This window comes from Lepidochelys olivacea (assembly GCF_965140295.1).
Source record: "Lepidochelys olivacea isolate rLepOli2 genome assembly, chromosome: 6".
Lineage (NCBI taxonomy): Eukaryota > Metazoa > Chordata > Testudines > Cheloniidae > Lepidochelys > Lepidochelys olivacea.
In genome coordinates, this window is record NC_140416.1 from 17,797,986 (window position 1) to 17,821,763 (window position 23,778).

The window sequence follows — 23,778 nt, forward strand, 5'->3', positions numbered from 1 at the left end:
TGTTTCGCCCTCTGCCTTTGGCATCAAAGGATGGGAATTATTTTATGGCCTTGTCTACAGCAGCAATTTTAGGGCAATCTCCTACCACTGGGATTAAGAGTGGGAGAGTGACAAGCCACTGTCCTTTTTATCATCATGTTATCTAGACCTGATCTGTGCAAGACAACATGGAGATAAAAATGCCTGCATCAAGACTACACTATTATTGTTATTGATTTCTTTATTTGTATGGTGGTAGCACCAATGTGCCCTGCTCCATGTGCTAGCCCTCTCACCCTCCCAAATACCATTGTTAAGGGAAAGATAGGAGATCTCCCTAAAATTGCCAGTGTAGATGTACCCATCAGGCAGTCCCTGATCTTAAGATAAACTCATGATGGGCTCTCTGATGTTTTATCACTGTTTGCTCACCTCTGTTGTGTGCCGATACTGGCCTCATATAGTTATTTCATTGTCTAGTTTAAAGAAAAGAGTAAGGATTTAATTGCACTGAGCTAGGGAGGTTTGAAAGAGCCCTGTGTAATCCACTCTTTGTATTACTGTGGTGTGGGGTATGCTAAGTGGCTTAATTGCTCCGAGATTTGTGCATGCCCTCTGAAGCACTGATTTATAATCATTCTTGGGATCTTAAAAATGTTTTACAAAGAGTTGCAAGGGTTCTTACTCCCATTTCACAATTGGAGAAACTGAGGCACGGAGCCATGAAGGTCAACATTTTCTAAAGGGCCGCTGATTTTTGCCCCAAAGCTGAAGGTATCTCAAATTATTGACGACTTCTGAAAATTTGGAGGCAGGTGACTTGTGCAAAATAACACTGCAAGTTAGTCAGCAAAAGACCCCAAGTCTCTAATTCTGTGTGTCTGATTTCCTTTGCACTTACACTAGTGTAAATCAGGAGTCGCTCTGTTGACGTCAGCACTTGAGACTTGAGCCATTTGGTATGGGAGAGAAATAGATGAAGAAGTGTCTGTTGCTTGACCCCTTCGTGTGGCTTTGTTGTATTTTAGAATTTGAGAAGTTTTAACTGCTGGCCCTTATGGAGTAAGGCTTATTGTGAGTGTCTGATGTTCCTGTTCTTCACTTTCCTTGGGATAATTTTCCTGGGCTTCACTAAATCAACATCAGAATTACATCAGCTATTGCATTTTTAATTGGATTAGTCCACTACCACTAATTGGATTAGTCCCTACCATAAAAAGAAAAGGAGGACTTGTGGTACCTTAGAGACTAACAAATTTGAGCATAAGCTTTCGTGAGCTACAGCTCACTTCATCGGATGCATGCAGTGGAAAATACAGTGGGGAGATTTTATATACACAGAGAACATGAAACAATGGGTGTTACCATACACACTGTAAGGAGAGTGATCAGGTAAGGTGAGCTATTACCAGAGGAGAGAAAAAAAACCTTTTGTAGTGATAATCAAGGTTGGCCATTTCCAGCAGTTGACAAGAATGTGTGAGGAATAGTGCGTGTGGGGGGAAATAAACATGGGAAATAGTTTTACTTTGTGTAATGACACATCCACTCCCAGGCTTTATTCAAGTCTAATGTAATGGTGTCCAGTTTGCAAATTAATTCCAATTCAGCAGTCTCTCGTTGGAGTCTGTTTTTGAAGTTTATTTGTTGAAGAATTGCGACTTTTAGGTCTGTAATTGAGTGACCAGAGAGAGTGAAGTGTTCTCCAACTGGTTTTTGAATGTTTATAATTCCTGACATCTGATTTGTGTCCATTTATTCTTTTACGTAGAGACTCTCTGGTTTGGCCAATGTACATGGCAGAGGGGCGTTGCTGGCACATGACGGCATATATCACATTGGTAGATGTGCAGGTGAACGACCCTCTGATAGTGTGGCTGATGTGATTAGGCCCTATGATGGTGTCCCCTGAATAGATATGTGGGCATAGTTGGCAACGGGCTTTGTTGCAAGGATAGGTTCCTGGGTTAGTGTTTTGTTGTGTGGTTGCTGGTGAGTATTTGCTTCAGGTTGGGGGGCTGTCTGTAAGCAAGGACTGGCCTGTCTCCCAAGATCTGTGAGAGTGATGGGTCATCCTTCAGGATAGGTTGTAGATCCTTGATGATGCGTTGGAGGGGTTTTAGTTGGGGGCTGAAGGTGATGACTAGTGGCGTTCTGTTATTTTTTTTGTTGGGCCTTTCCAACTACTACAAGGACAATACAATACAAGGCAATACCAGGAGCTGGAGTACCTATGCGAAGCGCAGTCAGGAAAGTAACAAATGCTTTCCTCATGGATTGTATTTTCTAAATGGACAACCCACCTAATTCTCAATTACTGAGGGACAATCTCTACTCATTGATATATTTTGCTTTCCACAACCAAATCTCTGCACAACTTTTCATGAGTGATGTACCTGAGTATTCGTATTGTTAAATCTATCCACCTAAATTTGGGTTATTGCTGGTTATGTACTCTATGGATCATATGATTTTTAAAAACCTATCTTTGTATTTGTGGATAATCTAAGCACTATACCCAGATGTACAGACACTCTTTTCCCAACCTATGTATTATATACTTTTTTAATATTAGCTTTAATAAAATTTTATTGGACCAACTTCTGTTGGTGGAAGAGGGAGAAGCTTTGAGCTACACAGAGCTCTTATTCCAGTCTGGGAAAGGAACTCAGTGTATCACAGCTAACTACAAGATGGAACAGATTGTTCAACATAAATAGTTATCACATAGTTCAAGGGACCATTCAAGGTGAAGTGGCCTGTGAACACCTCTGCTGTCTATGTGTGACCTTGCAGACAGGTGTATCCTATAGGGGTGAGACAAGGAAAAGGAGTTAATTTCCTGTCCTGCATCCCCTCCGCCCCCCATTGTTATCACTTTCTGCCTCTGTACTTACCCATCCATTCTTTATCTGGCTCTTCACACCAGCTCCAAAGAGTTACTGTTATAGGTTGATCTGCAATTAAGAAGAGAAGAAATCTTTGTTAGCAGGTAGGAACCATATTACCTCAGTGAAGTCAATTAGATCATGGAAGGACCTGCCAAGTGAAACCCTACAACTGAAAGCCTCTTGGGGTATGGCTACACAGTAAAGAAAAACCTGTGGCTGCCCTGGACTTGGGCTTGCGGGGCTCGGGTTGTGGGGCTGTTTCATTACTGCGTAGACTTCTAGGCTCAGGCTGCTGCCCTCCACCTCACAGGGTCCTACAACCTGGGTCCCAGCCTGAGCCGGGAAGTCAACATAGCAATGAAACAGCCCCACAGCCCGAGTCCTGTGAGCCTGAGTCATCTGGCACAGGCTAGCTACAAGTATCTAGTTGCTGTATAGACATACCCTTGAGGAGGCAAATTCTCTGTCTACACTAGAAGTTTGCACTGATGTAGCTACTAACCTGGTCCAAATGCCTACGGTAGATGTGCTGAACTGGTGCAATTTACTCTGATAAGTTACAGGAAAGTAAGGGGGCGGGGGCATGAAGTGAGTGAGCTGTGATAATTGAGAACAGCCGAGTTGCCCTATTGGAGAAGGCAATTAGTCTGTCTGCTCCGGTTACTTCAGAAAAGATGACTCTTCTCCCCATAATGTACCTGGCCTGTTCGTGGCCTGCAGGTTTGTCAGGGTAACTCTTGAGGGAAGAGGTGATGAAACTTCCTTTTCAGATCCAGGACATCTCATTTAATTAATGAAGGAACGTTGTCTCTTGTACTTGTGGGAGTAGGAAAGAGTGTATTTCATGATTCCCTGTATTTTCTGACTTTAGTGAAGACGCTACTACACCGATGGGAGAGCTTCTCCTGTCGGCAGACTTAGCTACTGTCTCTTGGGGGGTGGATTATGTCAACAGGAAAAGTTCTCCCCTTGACATAACCCTCCAGGTAGACAGTGCTAAGTTGGTATAACTACATTGCTCAGGGATGGGGATTTTTCACACCCCTAAGCAACGTAGTTATGCTGATATAGGTCTATAGCATAGATCTGACCTAAGATCTTGCCTTTGCCATCACAGCCATCAGTGGGCAGCCACTGGTATAGTTGCACCAGTGTAAGCCCCTAGTGTAGACAGGCAAAGAAGCTGAATGGTATGTCCACCCTTACTTCTGCGCTGCTGCTGGCGGCGGTGCTGCTTTCAGAGCTGGGCACCTGGAAAGCGGTGGCTGCTGGCAAGGAGCCCAGAGGTGCTGGGGTTATGAACTGCCAAGCCTTGAGGTGTTGGGGCTCAGCCCCAGCTAGCCCAGCACAAATTAAGCCCTGCTTACTGGATCTTAAGTTCATGCAATAGCATCAGTTGCAATGGAGCTATGAACCTACCCATTTTTTCATTAGTGATGGAAACGGAGCCAAAAAATGAATGTGAACCGGAGGAAATGTTGCAAAGTTGACAGTAAAAAGATGAAGTGAGCTGTAGCTCACGAAAGCTTATGCTCAAATAAATTGGTTAGTCTCGAAGGTGCCACAAGTACTCCTTTTCTTTTTGCGGATACAGACTAACACGGCTGTTACTCTGAAACTAATACTTATGTTGTAATCAAGGTCTTTATTTATTGACAGCTGAAGTGGGGTTTTTTTAATAATTATTTTGTCAGCCTTCTGTGCAAATGGCCCGCCTCTTGTTATAACATTCTCAAATTGGCCCGCAGGTAGATCTAATTGAGTATCGCTGTGCTAGATTGTAGTGGTCCCTTCTGACCTTATAACCTATGGATCTAGAGCAGCGTTACCATAATAGAAGCAACAGAGTCTAGAGAAAATAATAAGGGGGAGAAGCTCTCGGTAGGTATATGGATGGCTTGCAGGTTACTTTAGATTGTTGCCTGGCAGAGGTTTGGCTTAGAACGGCTCTTGATTGGTTCACATGTCACAGACAGATCTCTGTGAAGTCACTGATTTCTCCCCTGTTGAACAGCTTCCCTGCCACAGTCTCTCCTCTGAGCTCTGCATGGAGGCCCTCTTCTCCACCTGTCTGCTCCACAATGATCTGTTGAAAGGTTTTTCCACATTTACTGTGCTTCTTGAGGTTTTATGAGCATGATTGTGGGAGGCATAGGAGTGGGTGACAGGAGACCGGGCTCCTAATTCCATCTGTGCTGGAGACTTGCTGAGTGTCTTGGAGAAATCATTGTCAGCTATGTTTTTAAGCTCAGCCACTGATTTTTGGGTGCCTTAATTTCTGGGTGTCCATCTCAAAGCACTCTGGGCCCAAGTTACAGAGCTGCTCTGCACCCACAAGTCCTGTTGGTGGCAGTTGGAGTTGTGGGTTCTCAACACTTGGCAAAACTGGGATGAAAGTGTCTGAAGTTGGACATCCAAAAACGGAGGTATTCGAAATCAGTGGCCTTAATCTCTGTGCCTCAATTTCCACATTTGTAAAACAGTGATAAGTATGCTTAATCACCTTTGTGAAGTGCTTGGAGATCCTTGGATGGAAGGCACTATGTAAGTGCTAAGTATTAACATAGTCATTACTAATGCAAACTCCCTTAGGGAAACAGATTATAGAATGTAACAGGGTTGTATGGAAATGTAATGGAGTTCTGTAGCAATTACTGTATCCCAAAATAAACTATAGCAGTGAAGAGAAAATGGTAACTTTTCTGTAGGTTTGGGTTGGTTTTTGTTTTGTTGTTTTTGTTTTTTGCATTGTCCTGTAGTAGGGATACAATTAAATGGCACTGGATGGCCCAGAAGTCTATAGAAAGATTAGTCATTGTGATTACATTCTGTAAGATTTTTTTCCCCTAAGGGCTGCATCTGAATACAGCTTGACTAGCTCAGGCTGGATTGTAAATGTTCCCAATACAAGTAGATGGAGCTGCCCAGGTGCCTGCCCCACACAGTTATGTCCCTATAACTCACCAGCTGCCAGCTCCTGCTCCTCTGTGGGTTTCGTGATCATAATCATACTGGCTGCATGTCTCTGTCCCTGGGGCCTACTTAGGTCTCTGTTGATGTCACCATAGTAACCGTGCTAAAGGGAGGGGCAGACCACTGAAACCTGTTGCTGAGAGGCAGAGTGGCAGGAAAGAGCCATGTTTGGAGAGTGTAAAGCAAAGTCAGTCTAGGTCAGATGGGGCAGGCGTGGGTGATCCGCTTTCACTGTGTGCTGGAGAGAGATCAGTGGAGGAACTAGTCCTGAGAGTGGCAAGGTGATTGGACTGGACCCAGGTTTCTCTTTCAGCTGAAGGTGATGGGGTGGGTTAATCCAGTGGCTGCTGTTATGCCAGCTTTGTAGCAGCACATGCCAAGGGAGCTGGCATCCATGTCCATAATATCTGGAGTCGCAGCCATCTCATAGTACACTGCAGTGGGACATTGTGACATGGCTGCCTTGGCTCCTGATATCATAGGCTAAACATGATGATGGCTAAACAAACCTGGGGAGGGAAAGAACTTAATAGGCCGCAGAATAACATCATAAACAGACAAAATCTCTATCTTCCAGAAAAATCCAGCAGGTCCTGGAACCGGCAGACTTGGATAAGCTGGCAGGAGAAAAGAGATGCAGGAGAAAGACCGTAAGTACTGAATGCTGCATGCAGAGTGTTTCACTTGTGTTGCTGGTTCTCTCTTATTTTTTATCTCATGCCGATCGTCTCATAACAGAAAGCTCCTATCCTGGGTCACTTCCTCTCACAACCCCCCCGTATCTTCCACATGGCAGTCTGTCTATTCTGGTAGACCATAGTGAGAGAACTACTGTGTCCACCTTGGACCTTTGAAAATGTTGGCTCTACTGGCCGTCTTCAGTTAAAGGAGCAGATTTACCCAGGACTGGACAAAATCTAGGAAGCATTTATTTTCTGGGAGTCAGAATTCACGACTGTCTCACCCAGGTAACACTCTGGCAATGAGACTTTGCAAGGTCCTTTCACTTAAAAATACAGAGGGAGGTGGGTGATGCTTCCTAATTCATGGTTGGTTACGACAGCGACTGGGGCGTGCAGCTCTGAGATCAATGGCTCCAAAGCCGGACAAACAATTTCTATTTCCTGGATGGATCTTAAGTGCTCAGGCTTCAGTTTATTTTCATTTATTTTAGGACAACGGTTCTCAGAACCTTTTATTTTTTGCAGCTCTCTTCCTTTGTTTAGGTGAAGCCCTCTACATGTTATTAATAGACATGGGCAATCATAGGCATGGGCACAAACCAAAACCCCCGATCCAAACATCTCTTCCAAACTTTCAAGGATTTCTTTCCAAGGTTGGAGGCTGTCTTAGGGCTTGTCTACACAGGAACATTTACAGGCATTATAAATCCAGTATAATTATACAGTGCCCTCTTTCCACCACTCTTGTTGTGTAAAGGGGTATTAGTGTAACTGAGAATCAGGCTTGCCTAAAGTCACATAGGATAGGAAGCCTGTGTTGCAGCCAGGAATTGTACCCAGTGCTCTGAGTCCTAATCCAGTGATAAACCCTTCCAGAAGTTTGGGTCCATGCAAATTATAATGTCAACATACAAGCAGATTGGCTACATCACCAGTCAGAGATGCAAAGGAGAGGCTGTGCTATTCCATAAGAGAGACTAGTTAGCTTTGAATGGGAGGAAAATAATCGCTTGGCTTTTTCCTCTTGCATCCTTCATCCAAGGGATCTGGGCTGGGTTCCCAGGCCAGACCCAGGTGTTAGCTGGGTCTGGAAAGCAAATGCATCAGGCTGATAAATCAGCAGAGCCATTATAAATTAGAATCAATTTGGCAGACTGGGGGAGTTTTGCCCAACTCTAAAAATGAGGAGGGAAAGACCGTTCATCTCCGATGGAGGAGAAGAGGCTGAAAAGAAAGGAGAATTCCCTTTGTTAAATGTGGTCCCTGCAAGCCCTTGGTTATACCCCCTGCCAGGTCTCAGAACTGAAAGGCAGGGAAAAGAGCTTGTTGACCCAATGTTAACCTTCAACTGTCAGCCATTCAGTTTGCTGATCCTCACACCCCTCTCCTTAATCCCAAAGGGAGAAGGTACAAAGCCTACCCAGGGACTGTGCCATCTAATTAACATTAGGCTTGGGCAAGATTTTATCCTTCTTTGTGTTTGCAGCAACTGAAATTTAAATGATGCTTTCGCTTGCTCGTGTTCTAGCCTGGGCTGTCACTGGCCTTCATTATGTCCTAGCCAGTATATCGAATTCCTAGCCAATAACACATGCAAAATGTAATGCTACTGAGCTGTATATCTGTCAGATTATTTAGTAGCAAAATAAAAGCCAAGTGTTGGTCATTGGGGGGAGGGGAGGGGGGAGGGGAGAGAAGGGTAGATCTTATAGGAAAGAAAGCTGGAAAAGACCTCTGAGGCTGTATGCTCCATCTTTTGGCCAAAACAGTATAGTTCCCCACGATGATGTAGATGAGAGATGGACTGATAGGGCCTGATTTCCAGAGGTGCTGGACAGCTGCAATTCCCACTGACTTCAGTTGGAGTTATGGATCCTGAGCAGCTTTACAAATGAGGCCATAGTATCTGACTGGCCATTGGTGGTCTCACTATAGGCTGACCTAGAAGGAGGGAAGGAAATTTAGACAAAGTTCCCCCAAGCCAATGGCTCATTGGGCTGATGCAGGTTAAGGCACGTCAGTTTCACAGCCAGCTGTCCACAGAGGCCTGATGTGGCCAGCATCACATTTGACTGCCTTTGACTGCCCGAACTTGATGGAGCAAGTACCTATTTTGCAGCTGGGTGAACTGAAGGTGGCCTTTCAGCCTGAGATTGACTCCAACTCATGCCCTTCAGGATGGTAGCTGAGTGCTTTAACCACTCAGCCAGTAGAAATGAAGTGGGAGGAGAGGGAGACAAGATGCTGGTCTCTCTATAGCTTTTTGATGTCTAGGAAGCAAATTTTGCTCTCATTTATGCTGGGTACATGTACGCCTTAGTGACATGGGAATAGCCGAGGGTGAACTTGGCCCTAGGGATGGAGTGCTCTTATAAGTCACTTTCTAGTGGAGTTAAAGCTGCGGCCACATAACTCCGCCTTGTGATCACTGTACCCTTCCCCACTAGAGCTAGTGAGCTTTAATTCTTGGCAGGGAGACTGGATGCCCCAGGAGCTTGGTAAAGGGTTATAGACTATTTTACCTTTCAGCTGGAGATTCAAGAACTCGTAGCGATTAAAAGTTGTTTCGATCTGATGACCACTGAATGGCATGAAATGAGCTTGACGCTGTTGGTTTGGTTCCCAGTGGACAAGTGTCCACCTTCCCCAAAGGAGCATTACATGGCCTCCTTGTTGGTAAACACAGAAGAAGAAGACTGAATGAGCATGAAGACTGAACACTCCTTTGGCCGTAGGGGTGGTCCCTGTCTACCAGGTGTGGTGGAACAGTATGAGGAGAATCTTATTCTGCCGTTTCCCATGCCATTCTGGCTCTGAGGATGAACCATGGGCATTGTATCGTAACATCTAGTTAAGGAGGCTGTTACGCCCCCTTGACACACACTAACAGTTTAGCGATGCCAGGATTGTGTGCCTGGATCATTGTGATCCCAGCTTCATGCAGGATCAAAGACACTAGAATGCGGCTTTCTAACACTCTCGCGTCAGAACAATCATCACATAGAGAAATGGGCCTGCACCAGAAACCCATGTATAGAGACTCCCTCCTCCGCTGCAGAGCTTTGGGGAAGTTCTAATCCAGGTCTCTCTAATGGGTCTGAATGAAAACCTGTAATCTGTTTGGATTCAGACCCACACTTTGCCTCTCTTGCCCATCTTTACTTTTGGGTAAGTTGTTTTCGATTAGCTACATGCAACTAACTATCTTTTGATGCCATGGGGAAGGGTTGTATTCGGGGCACTGACAACTGTGGTCAGTCGATCAGATTACCGGCCTTGTAGCCTTCCCCTCTGCCCAGACTCTCTGTTTCACAGCCTCTAGCTGTGCCAGCTTTCCTGATCCTGTTTGCTTAAGTAATTGGCACTGCATACCGTGGGTAATCGGCTTATTTTTTTCTCTTCATAATTTGTATACAGTTCTCCCTTTCTCTTCTAAAGAGATAATTATGTAGCCTGTTTTTGTGAGCTGTCTAGGTATTTTGCCATGTGCTGACTGCAGTAACACACTTTTCCCATCATTAAATCCATTTTGTTTTTCTCTATAGACATTCCACTGCAAACACTAGAGAATTGACTCTAGAGCCCAATCCTGCTTTGACTGGGAGTTGAGGGGAATAGACTAGATGACATAACAGGTCCTTTCCTTTTCAGTTTTTATTTTACCGTGGGTTGATATTTAAAAGATAGGGGGGAAAACCCCAACATAATAACACATTCTTTCCTGGTTTATTCCTTTTCATTATACTAGAGGAGAGGGGACCCATTCTGGAAAGTTTGGATCTAGTTTCAAACTTCCCTGAAGTTTGAAGCTATTTGGGCTACTAAAGAGCTAGGGGCCAGCTGCGATATTTGGATTTTGAACGTTGCCAAAGCTAACGTTTTAGTTTGAACTCCTCTCCAGGTAAAACTCCTCTTTTATTTATTTTTCATTAAAATCTTGGCATCTTCCTCTTGCCCAGCTGTAAATCTGCTCTTACCTCTCCTCTCTAATCCTTTCCTTGGCTGCTAACATTATCATCCTCCTTGTTTCAGGGCCTGGCTCCCTACTGTTAGATCTCCTTATTGGATTTTTACCCTCCAATCTATTTAGTCTCCTCTGTGTGCTCAATATAGCCCTTTAACCCTTCAACACCCTTTCATCTCTGCCTCCCAACCTAGTTACCCTCCTGTGCCCTCCTCAACACATGCCTACAGCTCCAATTTGCATTGCTCCAAACAGTGTCTTTCAAGTTCCCTCCCTTCTCTCCAAATAATCATGCTTAGGTTTGATCTTGTTTTGCATGGCTTCTTTTTGTAAGCTGTCCAGAGAAGGCTTCTGAACCTGTATCACTGTCTCTAATCTCATTCTCTTTGTACACGATGGGTGGTTTATTGTAATCTCTTTTTCTATTTTTGGGTGGTGCAGCATGACGAAGATCAAATTGGTTTAAAAAACCCCACATTTTTCAAGAGGACATTGCCCAGAGATTTTAGTTCTCTGCAAGAGCCAAAAGGGTCACAATGCTCCTGGAGAGATTTTGGAAAGAGGTTAAGAAAGCTGAGACTCTTTCTTTTTTCCCTATAGAGGACTTGGGGTGATCTGATTTCTTACAGGAACTCTAAGAATTCCTCAGCCTCTCTCTGTTTTTCCACCCTTGTATGCCCCATCTTGCAGCCACTCTGAGCTTATGAGCACTAGCCAGAAATCCCTTCTGCACCAGACAGTGTGATCTGCAAGAGGAGTCAGGTTTGGGCCAAGATTTCCAGTGGTGCCTACTGATTTTTGGGTGTCCAGTGGGAGGCACCTTAAAGAGGTCTGATTTTCAGAGGACAAATGCGATGCAGTTTCTGAAAACTGGGCCCCTTTTAGGTATCTCAAGTTGAGCACCTAAAAACAGAGGCACCCAAAATCACTAGTTGCTTTTGAAAATCTTGGCTTTGAGCAATTAAAAGCTATCCCTCTGTTTTGTCCTTTGTTGGGATCCATGCCCCAGGCTGGGTGAGAGAGCAAACAATCAAGACCAGAAAGCAATCCCTAATTTCCTGGGGTGCATTACAGATTGTTAATTGCTAGACATCCAGGTCATCCTTAAAAGTCTGGAACTGAACCTTTACACCAAGAAAAAAATAATTGATTTTAGTCAAACGGAAAATTACAGAGCAATCCTGCCTCTGCATTGAGGCAAGTCTCACTGTGCCTTAGTTCCCTCTCTGTAAAATAATAATACTGTATGTATGATAGTAATACCCAGCTCTTATATAGCACTTGTCATTCATAGATCTAAAAACGTTTTACAAAGGAGATCAGTAGCCTTATCCTCATTTTACAGATAGGAAAACTGAGGCACGGAGCAGGGATGGGACTTACCCAAGGGCACTCAGTAGGCCAGTGGCCAAGCTGAGACTAGATAGAACCCAGCTCCCCTGAGTCCTGACAGGGACTGACAGTGCGTTTGTTTAGCACGTGGTGGGATGGGGTCCTGATCTCAGTTGGGGCCTCATGGCACTGCTGTAACGTGCAGTATCTCTTCTCTGGATAAAGCAAGAGTTCAGTTCGCAGGGCTGTCCCTTCAGCACCATCTCAGGGCTAACTGTGCAGTGATAAATGATGGGCCAGATCCTCCGTTAGCGTAAATCAGTGTCGCTCCGTGGCAATCAGTGGAGCCAGGCTGACTTACACCAGCTGAGGTTATGGCCCAAGTTGTCTGTACTCTGTGTGCTGCAGAACTGGCGATGATGTGGCACCTGTGGTATCTGTCTTGCCGCCCCCAGCCCAGAGAGCCTGTTAATGAAATACAGTCTCACTTGGAAGGAATGTGGAAATCCAGCCATTGGATGAATGACCATTGGTTCCCGGTGCTCTAATCACCCAGCCTGCCTTACAATAGAGGGATAAAGCAGCTGAGACAAACACTTCATATCATTTTGTTTCACAGCCCCCACACTGACGCAGCACCATTATTTTTAGACAATCTGGTTCTTTGTTTGTGGCATGTCTTTATTCGGGCACCATGGAATGATAAGCATGCTTTATTCTGTGTGTTGGCCAAGGCAGCATGTTTATATTCAGAGGGGTGCTGGTGGTAGCAGTTTAAGTCAGAACACAAGCCCTTGTCTCACTGAACAGCCAGAGTGAGTGTGAAACACGGGGAGAAAGAGTCAGACGTACCAGTGTTCAAATCCAGAGACACCTGATCCATTTCTTACTATGCCTGGCTTTTCATCTTTCTGCGCCATTGCCTTCTGCAACCAGCCAGCCACTCCCTAGGCCTTGATTGGCCCATCTCCTCCTCCTTTTTGTGCCTTTCCAGCTACTTTGTGATCTCAAAGCCTTTGTCTCTATAGCACTGATATGTGTTGCTATGGCTAAGGCTGTGATTCACAGCAGTGTTTACATCTTACCTGTAACTGGAGATATATATGTGTGTGTTTGCACTGAGCACTTTCCCACTGTTCAGTTTTATTTACACTGGGGAAAAAAATCCCTGGGAAAGAGACCCTACTACAGAGGCAGGTGGGGCGGGGTGGGGGGGGGAAGAGCTGTCACAGAAGGCCTAGTCTGGAGAAGAGAGTGATGAGCAAAAAAATAAAGGGTCAATTTGAGTGTGGGTGGCTGGTTGGTGGTGTGTGAGAGAGAGATGGTTTTGATTTAACTGGGATGGGCACATGTTCAAACCCAGACTGGCTTCATGGGAGGGGGAAGGATGTGTATGGAGTGTCTGTATAGGTGGGGGTCATATGTTCTGACCTGCACATCATCCCTCCATAGATCACATTTAGCAATGACTGCAAAACCTTGCTCTCAGCCCTATACTTTCCTGGGTGTCCGTTTGCATATGATATCAATGTGGATTGTAGGGAGCTTCTTTTGGGTCATGATTTGCCACAGAGGAAACTTGAGGAGATGAGTATTACCCAGAACGGCTGGGGAGGATGGAAGGAGGAATTCTTCTCAGACATCTTTAGTCCTTTTGTTATTTGAGTTCCATTTAATGGAAGCTGCACATCTCAAGGTTGCTGCTGGCCTGGACCACAATTGTTTTCCAAAAACGAGACAGTCAGTCACAGTCCCACCTAGGTTGTTTTACTGCGTGAATGCCAGCTCTGCTGCCATGATGACAGCCACATCCTTTGGTACTAAGTGGATGGTTCCCAGTGCTTGTATCCCAGCTCGGAAGGTCAGATTCACACTCCAGGAAGTACAGGGTGCATCACCAGCTGACAATGGACTGGTTTTCTTCATTCTATTTTTTGCTCACCAACAACTTATTTCCACTCCTAGCCTCTCCCTTCCCATTGACCTGTCAGCCTGGATAGGACAGAGCAGAGAGGGCCACAGAGAGTACCTCTTGCCTCACCCAGACTGGGGGTATAAATTGTTCGCTGCAAGTACTTTTACAAATGACCCTCTTTTATAGTATAGATGGATCCTCTGCCCACCCAGCCCCTACTGCCCCCTGTCTCCTTGTGTCTCTATCTTTCTCTTCACTAGACATGCTACATGGGGCATATAGGTAGGAGAAAGCATACTGCATTCTGGGCTGACAGAGGGTCCTGCTGTCCTGTGTAGCCCTAGGCATTGGCTGCGTTACTGTGACTGGAAGTATAGCCGGTAGTGCTCTCTGTATCAGGCAGTCCGTGTTTAGCATGGCTGTCTGTCCCTAATAAAGCAACGTACCTTGCAGCCGTCGATGCTTTCCTCATCTTACTCCAGGTCTCAGATCTCAATCCTAGGCTCATCCTTCTCTGATTTAATTGGGAGTCAGGGAGAATCCCAGGTTTTGGCTGGTTGCCATGGAACAAAACTAGCATCTTAAGAGGAAATGGGTCTCTTGAGCGGCTACATGGTTATGAACCCACTGCACATTTGGTTTCTTCCCACGCTGGGGGTCCACGTGTAAACTGGCTCCTTGGGAGAGGGACAGACACTGTGCATGTTGATGCTCTTGCCTTGTGCCATCCGGATTTGTGAGGGGATAAGGAGCAGGCGTTGCTAGGGCTCACAATTGTTGGCTGCTGTTCTGCTTTGTGGCCCAGCCTCTTTTCCACCTTTCCCTTTGCTTCCCCGCCACACTGCCTGGCAGTAGCCTCTTCTTTAGGTGCCTCCTCCCCCTTCTCCTATATGTCATGTGTCCATATACCCCAATTTGTAACTTCATTTTTTTTTTTGGACCTCTTCCCCCAACAACAGCAAGGACAGATGAGTTTCAAAGTTCCATTATCACCTTGTGAGTCTTGGCTGTGAAGATGGAGGCACCATGGCAATTTGCATATACTGATGATTATCATCTCGGGATGAGGGTGTTGTTCCCCAACATTAACCTTGCCTCAGATCTCCAAATTCCTAATAACACTACTACTTGTGCTCTGCCTGCAGCATGTGTTGATCAAGGCTGTATTGAAACTTCTGAACATTGCTTGGAAATGCAAGGTCTCAGTAGAGCTTCTAAGCAGTGCTGTGGCTGGCTGAAAAGATCCAGGTTGAAGTTCCTGAGTGAGGAGTAGAGTTAGAGGCTAGGCTCACTCACAGGACTACGTGACTGAAGGCCAGTCCCTAGCACACACCCCAAAAAAGATAGGGTTTTAAAAATTGTGACACCTGTCTTGGAAACTCAGCTTCTGGCTCACTCCACCCTGGAAACCAAATTCAACCCTGCAGTAACTCCACAGAAGGGAATGGGAGATGAGTTGGATCCTTCAGTGCTTAAATGAAAGGTCTCACTTCCCATAAAACAGGGATGTTTCTTCTTAGATTTCAAACTCTGCTGCCTAATTTTACATCAGCAGATATAGGATCTGATATAGCTCTGTCAGAGACCGAGACCTTTAAAGATGGAGAGCCCATGAAAGCACAACCATCGTCCATTAATATTCAACTAGGTCGTCAATGCTCTCTGACAGGGAACTCGCTCTATGTGTGCCGTTGCTAAACCCTCCTACAATTGTTAGCATGAAAGGGTCAGTGATGCACAGCTCAGCTTCAGAAATGCACCAAAACCTGCAGTTCCTGTTCCTTCAAAGTGATCCCCAATTCTCTGATGCTCACCTGGTTCCTCCTTCAGATACTGCAGAGAAGGATGTACCACAGGAATAATGAAAAGCTGCAGGTGCCAGGGAAACAACTACAACCCACTTAGAAGACATGCATATAGCTCACCAAAAGGTTGGCCTGGTAACAGTGCTCTGCATTACCATGTTAGTCTCTAAGGTGCCACAAGTACTCCTTTTCTTTCTGCATTACCATGGACTCCCAAGTAAGATTCCTGGTCCTGCCTCCCCAGGTTACCATGTGCAGGTAAAGCCGCCACAGCAGCATGCTCAGACCCTGAGGGAGAGGCACGACATTGTGTTGCTGGCTAATCAAAGATTGATGCTGATGAACACCAAGGGGGAACTTTCTTCAACTTTTCTTAGCCAGTTTGTGGGTGGCTCTGAGATTAGTTCAAGGACCAGTGACTATAATGATTTATACCAGTAGAGGTTCAAACCACAGTGTTTTTGAGAAAAGATGGTCTAGTGGTTAGGCTACTAGTCTGGTGCTTGGGGGGATCTGAGTTCAATTCCCTTCTCCGCTACAGATTTTCTTGGGCAAGTCACTTAATCTCTGTGAGTTTGTCCCTTTATCTGCTCCCACGTAGTTAGTTAGTTCTGTTGTTCAGAAAAACAACCTCGGTGCTAGCCTCCTGGTGTATCAGTTTGGGATCTGATGATTCTATCATTGTTTGTAATAAATTGGCCTAGAATAATGGATCTTTTGTGAAAGGCTGACGAAGCTCTTGGGTTGTGTGGATAATATTATTAGACAAGTTTGCATTGATGGAATAAGTCTGAATTACTTCACATAAACATGCATTCAATTAAGAATTAAATCAATACTTTCTGGGCCTTCTTCCAGATCCGGAAGTAGAGAAGGCACTCTACTTAGGGTTGGGTTTTATTTCTGTCAGCCTGTCTCTATCTCTAAGGACTTGTCTACACTACCACTTTTGTCGGTATCACTTTTGTCACTCAGGGCTGTGAAAAAACCACTTCCCTGAGCGACATAAATTACACCGACAAAAGCACTGGTGTGGACAGCACTACATCAGCAGGAGAGTTTCTCCCACTGACCTAGCTCCCACCCCTTGTGGAGGTGGTTCTATTATGTCTCCCTTCAGCATAGAGCAGCTACATGAGTGATCTTACAGCGGCATAGCTGCAGCGGTACAGCTGTGCCACTGTAAGCTCACTAGTGTGGACAAGCCCTACTAGTGGTTTCATATCGCATTTTGGGGGGTTCCCAGAGGGGTTGGCCCCTTAACGAAAATCACATTGTGATGCTGCATCTTGATGTTGAATCTTCACGTTGCAGCACTGAGTCAGTGCATGAAAGCATTGTGAAGCTGGACCATCATGTTGATGGGGCATTAGCACACCATATTAATAATTGGCTTTCCTGTGCCAGTCCCGAGGAGATATTGAACAGGAGCAGCAATGCTAGTCACGAAACAAACCAACAGAGCCTGGAAAACATTACTTACTTTCAGACATGGATTATTAAATGGGTTATTTTCCCATCGTTAAACCTGTCTAATGTTTCGTTATTATCCTTTGGCCTTTTGCATAGTAATATTGTAATTGTTGGGAACGAGGAGGTGTCCTCTGGGATCCCCGTCCATTTGATCTATTTAATCCTCTGCTACAAGGCATGTCTCATCTGATGGCCCCCTCCTTCTGGCTGAATGGAACTCCTTCTGGAGCACATCAGCTCCACCCCATCTCATCCACAGGAAGCTGCTAAGGAAAACAAGTCCAGCAGGAAAAGGCCTGTTTCTGAACAGCCAGTAAAACTCATTTGTCCATTTCTCTGACTGGACTGGATGATTCACCCTCATTGTTTTGTTAATTGTTTTAATAGCAGACACAGAGCTCTTTGTTTTCCTGCATTCTGTAACTAACAATGAGGAACCAGTGAGCAGCATATCATTCTCAGTAACACACTGTGATGAGCTATGCGTTTGTACGCCTCACATCTCCACTATACCCTAGTAAATCAAAGCCAAGTGGGATACTCCCTCCCTCCCCGTTGTCAAATATGTCACATTAGCCACATCCCTGGAACCTGCTGCACTGACAGAGTGGAATTGAGCTCAGCAGGCTGCTCTAGAGACCCCTGTGGTGACAGTGTAACCTGCAAGGAGCATGTGGATATTTGTCTCCCTCTAGGGGCTGCTCCACATACGAGGTTTATGAGTCTACGACTATTACTTCCGGTTTAAAGAGGTTTATGAGCCACGCTACTATTGCTTTAGCTGAAACAGTAACGGTTCATGCTTTCGCGCTGAGGTTTCCGATTCCAGCCCTGCTGTTGGCCCAAGCAGTGTCAGTTAAAACGGCATAGTGGAACAGTGGCTTAGCACAGACAGGCACTATTCCTATTGTGTTTGAAACACTGGGCATTTTATTTTCTTCATTAGTGTGGCCATTTAGTAGCTGGAATGATAAAACATCCCCAAGTGTAAGTTGCGGTCTAATAACCAACACTCCTCATTGATGGCCGGTGGTGATTTATCTTTCATCATTCATGCCTAATGATGCAACTCATTGTGGTGTGGGGTTACTATGCAATAATGCCCAGCCTGCTGTGCCATTTTATGTAACCATATAATTATAAGCTGGGAGGCGGTGTTTATATAGCTATATCTATAACAGTAATAATATAATATAATAACACTGCTGCTGTTCTTTAATGTCTGACTGGCTTGATCTGATGGAAAGGCAGTTCCCTTGTTTCCTTCTCAGCTGCCCATAGGAAGTTCCTCAGACTTGCCCTTGTTTTATCACTCTGGTCTGCTATCATCCCACCTGTGGGGTCACTAATGGGGCTGCTGGCATTATTACCATTCCCCTTGGGTGCTACAGCGGTTTTATTCCTGTGACAGGTTGACTGGCCCCTTTAAGAAGGAGCGGGGTCCAGGACACCTGTGACTACTAGTCAGCTGCCTCCCAGTTAAGCTCAAGAGAAGGCCCCTGGGCCATATAAATTGGAGACTGGGTAAGTCAGAGCCTGAGAGAAGTAGGGCAGGTGAGCTGCCTGAGGCCAGAGGAGAGACAGAAGGTGCAGTAGAGAGAGTTGTCAGAGGGAAAGGGCTGCAGGAGACCTGAAGGAGGACAGTATATATGTGAGCTGCTGGTGATGAGCTCAGAGGAAGATTGTTGGTGAGCAGTGGCCATGGCCAGAGCTGAGGAGCCCTTGCTGCATTATAGGAGAGTTTGGGCAGTGACCCTTATGAAAAAGAGAAAGATCCAGCTCCTCAGGGTTGCTGTGCCAGGAAGCAAGAGAGCTGGTGTGGAAGGATGGGCCCTGCTGAGCAGGGGTAGGACTTGCAGGTAGGGATACCCAGAAGAGTGGAACACTGTAGGAAGCCCTCTGGGTGAAGGGCTGTGGGAAGACTGGCCACTCTCAGGCAGGGAAGTGTGGAAATTGGAAATTGGAGCCCTGCATCAGGGGCAAAAGGAACGGGGTGGGGGAGGAGGAGGACGAAGAGTGCGGCTGTTGACTCTCAGGTGGGTGACTTGGAGGTGAGGCCCCTGGAGATGGGAATGGAAATCCCCCCCACCCTGTATGTTTTCTGTGGGAATTTGAGAGTACTTTTATTACAAGGCTTTTGGGGAACTAATGCACTGGTGTATATGAACACACTAGGCCAAGAGAAGGGCTTTGTATCAGTCAGTGAGAGAATGTTCCTTTCATGGGTGGACAAACAAGGGAAACAAAGGCTGGGCCTGACATTGCAGGGTGCTCGAGCTGTTGCCGTGCCAAAGCTCCACACCCACTCAAGTTAAACAGCGTGATTAAAAAGAATTGGAGCATGAATTCTTACCCCCGGAACATATCCATCCCTTGTTGGTTTCAGTAGACCCTAATGTCCATGGTTTTGCTGAGCCCAGAGGCCAGGATGGGTGTATGGACATTGGGTACTGTACAGGTAGGAAAACAAGTCCAGCAGGAAAAGGCCTGTTTCTGAACAGCCAGTAAAACTCATTTGTCCATTTCTCTGACTGGACTGGATGATTCACCCTCATTGTTTTGTTAATTGTTTTAATAGCAGACACAGAGCTCTTTGTTTTCCTGCATTCTGTAACTAACAATGAGGAACCAGTGAGCAGCATATCATTCTCAGTAACACACTGTGCTGAGCTATGCGTTTGTATGCCTCACATCTCCACTATACCCTAGTAAATCAGTGGAATTAGAATCATAGAATATCAGGGTTGGAAGGGACCTCAGGAGGTCATCTAGTCCAACCCCCTGCTCAAAGCAGGACCAATCCCCACTTTTTGCCCCAGATCCCAAATGGCCCCCTCAGGGATTGAGCTCACAACCCTGGGTTTAGCAGGCCAGTGCTCAAACCACTGAGCACACTAGGATACAGTAGCTAAGGTAATGGAGTTGAGAATCAGGCACATAGACCATTCTGCATTGTACATAGAAGCCAAACTCACCCCTTCCCCGAGGTTTGGATTTATTAATGAAGAAAACAATAAAATAACTCATCTCAAATCTTCTCCCCAGGCTGTTTCTATGGCTCTTCCCTCCAGACTGCTGAGCCCACACCCTAGATCCTCTCTTCCTGCGAGAGAGCCACCTTCACCTCCCTTCTATTCAGGGTGGGTAATAAGTCCGGTGCATTAGTGAGCCAGCAGAACCTATTTAACCCTGGGATCAATACCAGCTAACTGGGTGGAGTATTTCAGGTAAACACTGCCAGCCTATTACAGTCACCAGCTATGGAAGGTTCAAACTTCCCCCATAGAACAACAGTGAGCTAAGCCCCACCATCGCTAACCCACGAGCAGAAGGGGAGAGTGCTTTCTTTAATTTCCAGTGTGAACACCCCATGCATTTGAATGGGAACGAATGGCATGAAGGGGTCTGTAGCTGAATTGTGTTCCTCATCATCACCTGCCTTAGGAGGGCTTTGGTATCGCTGCTGTGGATTGTTCAGAAAGCATATTATGGGGTGTATGAACTGAACAGAAGGACAATGGTGTGGTTACAGGTATCATGTCAGAATACACACATGCTGCCGCTGCTCCTGTGTCCCAAGGGGGAGAGGCACAGCTCTGCACCAGCCCCAGAAAGCAGTACTGCTGAGTGCATGTGTCTGCATTTGTATCTGTGGGGCAGATACAGGACCCAGAGGAGCTGCAGGTGGTTGTGCAGGAGCAGTGCAGGCAGAGGGATGGTCCTGGGGATGGCGAGAAAAGTCCGGATCACGTCAGTTTCCAAAAGAACTCACCACCAGGGCCTGGTGAGAGAAAACTCTCTTCATTCGCAGTCCGGCTGGCTGAGTCATTCGTTCTCCAGGGAAGCAGCTGTTGGATCTTGGGGTGGAATAAAATGGGGATGTGAAGAGGATGAGTAGAAAGGGCCAAGCTTTTGAATCCAATTTTGGTAGGCATGGGGCAGGCTTTAGTGCACTGGCTCAGCCCTTTCTATTCTCTCAAGCAGGGGGCTTTCTTTTCTCCCTCCCTCAGGGGCTGTAGCTCAATAGAATGGGCTTTTCCAGTAATAAGGGGGTGAAGGGGAGGGGGATGGAATTGCCCATTCAAAGGCAGCTCCCCCTGGTTCTCTGGACACTGTCATCCTTTTCACTCACACAAATGCTGGCGTCACATGACCCAAGGCTGAGTGTGCTCCAGCCCGAGGTCTGATTGGTCACCAGCTCCTGTTTGAAAGCCTAGGTGGCCGTGGCAACGAGAAGCAGGCCAGCCATGCTTTCCTGGCCCCCAGAGAAGTGCCCCAGGCGCTGAAGAAAGGCAGGCGGCACACATCAAGAAGCATCAAGTGGGTCACCAGGCCTTCTCCAGGTACCTGCTTGTGTTAATTCCCAGCCGTCCTCTTCCTTTCTGCTCACATGTTTGAGTTGCAGCTAGCTTTGAGTCTATTGCGGTGTGCATTCGGGGGTCACTATTTGTGTTAACTCGCTTGTCACATCACCCTTCTGTCTCCTATTACCAGGAGAGTGCGCTCAGGCCACTCCAAACCTTTACATGTACAGGGGAACCTGTTGCAAGAGGTTATTAAAGAAATCCATCGCCTCAGACTGGTGTGCAACTACAAATCAGACAGAATTGTCGTCAAAACTTTAAAATGGTTGAGTAAGAGAGGACTCAGGGCCAGATCCTTAGCAGGTATAAATTGGTCTAAGTCAGCACAGCCTCACTGATTTCAGTGCAGCCACACCAGCTGAGGATCTAGAATGTATGCTTACTAGAAATGCTCTTTACTGCAGGTTTGACTGTGGGACAGAGGGATATCTCAAGACGTGTCCACTGAAAAAGGCTTAAAAAAATACAAAATTATTTTAGGGGCTTCAGGGTTTTTTTTGTTTTTTGTGTGTGTGTTTTTTTTTGGTAAGGTGAAAAATTAGTACTAGCAAGTGATGTCAGGTTGGTTTTGGTTTCATTGATTGATCAAAATCCATCAGGACCTCCAGGACTTGCGGTTATACTGGGTACATTGTGCTTCAGAGAAGGTGGATTTGGGCTGTCTTGCTGAGAGAGCTTCTCTTGAAAATGATCACTTTGCTTTAGCACAAACAGAGAAAAACCTGTCTTATGTTCTGTTCTTCTGCAGCCTGGAGGAGGGGTGAGAAAGGAAGGGCTCAGTTAAATCTAGGGAAGCTGCTGTGGATTGTGAAGAGTGCATTGTAAAGAAGGGGCTGTCTGAGAAATCTGGCATGCAGAGTGCAGAAACAGAGGGTGAGTCCAATCATCCTTTGTGGGGGAAGGGCTCTTATCAGCAAGAATTGCAAGGTGTTGTGCAAAGGCAAAAAATCACAGAGCAGCATTTGTGAAAATATGAGCAAGCAAATTAACAGCGTCATCATGCAAGGCTCTTGGAGTTATAAATCCTCTCTTAGGGTTGCCTTCCACCCCAGAAGAGCCCCAGTTTGTGCTGAGGGGGTGTTCTGCAGGCCTGGCTTGTGAAAGAGGACGGATACAGTCCTGAATGTATGATGTGACATCGTAATGCAGTGTCATAACACGTTGCGTCACTATGTGATGACACTGTCACAATGCAAAGATCTTTCTGTTTGCAGCTTATTACTTATATTGCAGTAGTACCTTGAGACCCAGCTCCCATTGTGCTAGGTGCTGTACATACACTTAGTCAGAGATAGTCCTTGCCCCCAAAGAACTTGTAGATAGACAAAACAGAGGCAGTATTATTATTCCACATTTTACGGATGTGGCACTCAGGCACAAGATTTCCCCAACGTCACACAGGGAGTCCGTGGTCTCCTGAGTGCTAGTTTGGTGCCTTAACCACAAGACCATGCTTCCTTCCTTGGTCAGTTAAGGATCACAGAAGATCACAGTTTCCTTGTAGCTGATAATATCCACCCCAAGCAGCTCTAAGCTTGGAGGCAAACTTGTACTCTATAAGCGGGTTCTCATGTACACTATGGAAGGATTCCTTCATTCTGTGACACACTCATGCACCAGACTGGAAATATGCAGTAGTTTAATTTACATATAAAATATAGGTCTTTAATGGTTTTAAAGGTTAGGCAGCTGGTGTACTGAGACTACTGCCTATCATTCTGACTGATATTGTCTCATTGTTTCCCTGTTTTTATTCCATCTGTCTGTATCCACCTGTTGTCTCTTGCTTTGTACTTGCATTGTAAACTCTTCAGGGTGGGGACTGTCTCACTGTTCAGTGTATGTACAGTGATTAGCACAGTGGTGTATGATTGGGGCTGCTAGGCACTACTGCAATGCAAATAATAAATAATGAATGAAATTGAATAGCAGTACAGTTGCCCTGTATTTATTCTGATAGTATATTCATTTTTATGTGGTCTTCAGCTTTTGATATACCAGAAAGTAAGCATGGGTAACACGATTTCTACAAATAAATTGTCAGGAGGAAGCGTCAAGTTGTGGCAGTCAAGCAGGGAGCATTTGTGGCATTAGGAAGTGTAGGTAGGCAGTTGGGAATTGTAGGAGGAGCACATTAGCTGGATGTTTCTAATAATATAATCAGCAGTGAAATAGTTAACAATGTTGATAAATTATTTTTAGGCCCAAAATTAACAATACACTGGGATTGATTGACCAGTTCAGCCCCATTTAGTGCTATTTTGTTCCGGTTGTCTTCCGATCCAAGGAGACATCACAGCATTCATTTATACTTGGTTCACATTTTCAAGGTGTTTTTTGCAAGCATAAGAGCGAGGGAAGGAAGGAAGAGAGCTGAGGTTCTGCAGCAAAGGTTGGAT

The 23,778-nt window shown here is 45.7% G+C and overlaps 1 protein-coding gene across 3 annotated transcripts in view; it reads left to right on the forward strand.

Annotated features, from left to right (window-relative positions):
* The first annotated feature begins 5,998 nt into the window (after window positions 1–5,998).
* Window positions 5,999–23,778, forward strand: part of RASSF7 (Ras association domain family member 7) — a 123,509-nt gene continuing 105,729 nt past the window's right edge. The window contains exons 1-2 of one of the 3 annotated variants that reach the window (XM_084632538.1): window positions 5,999–6,124; window positions 6,421–6,493. The gene's annotated coding sequence lies outside the window, so the exon portion shown is untranslated. Of the gene's footprint in view, window positions 6,125–6,420; window positions 6,494–21,266; window positions 21,359–22,127; window positions 22,253–23,778 lie in introns of those variants that run through there. The other 2 variants (XM_084632540.1, XM_084632539.1) reach the window with 2 other exon arrangements.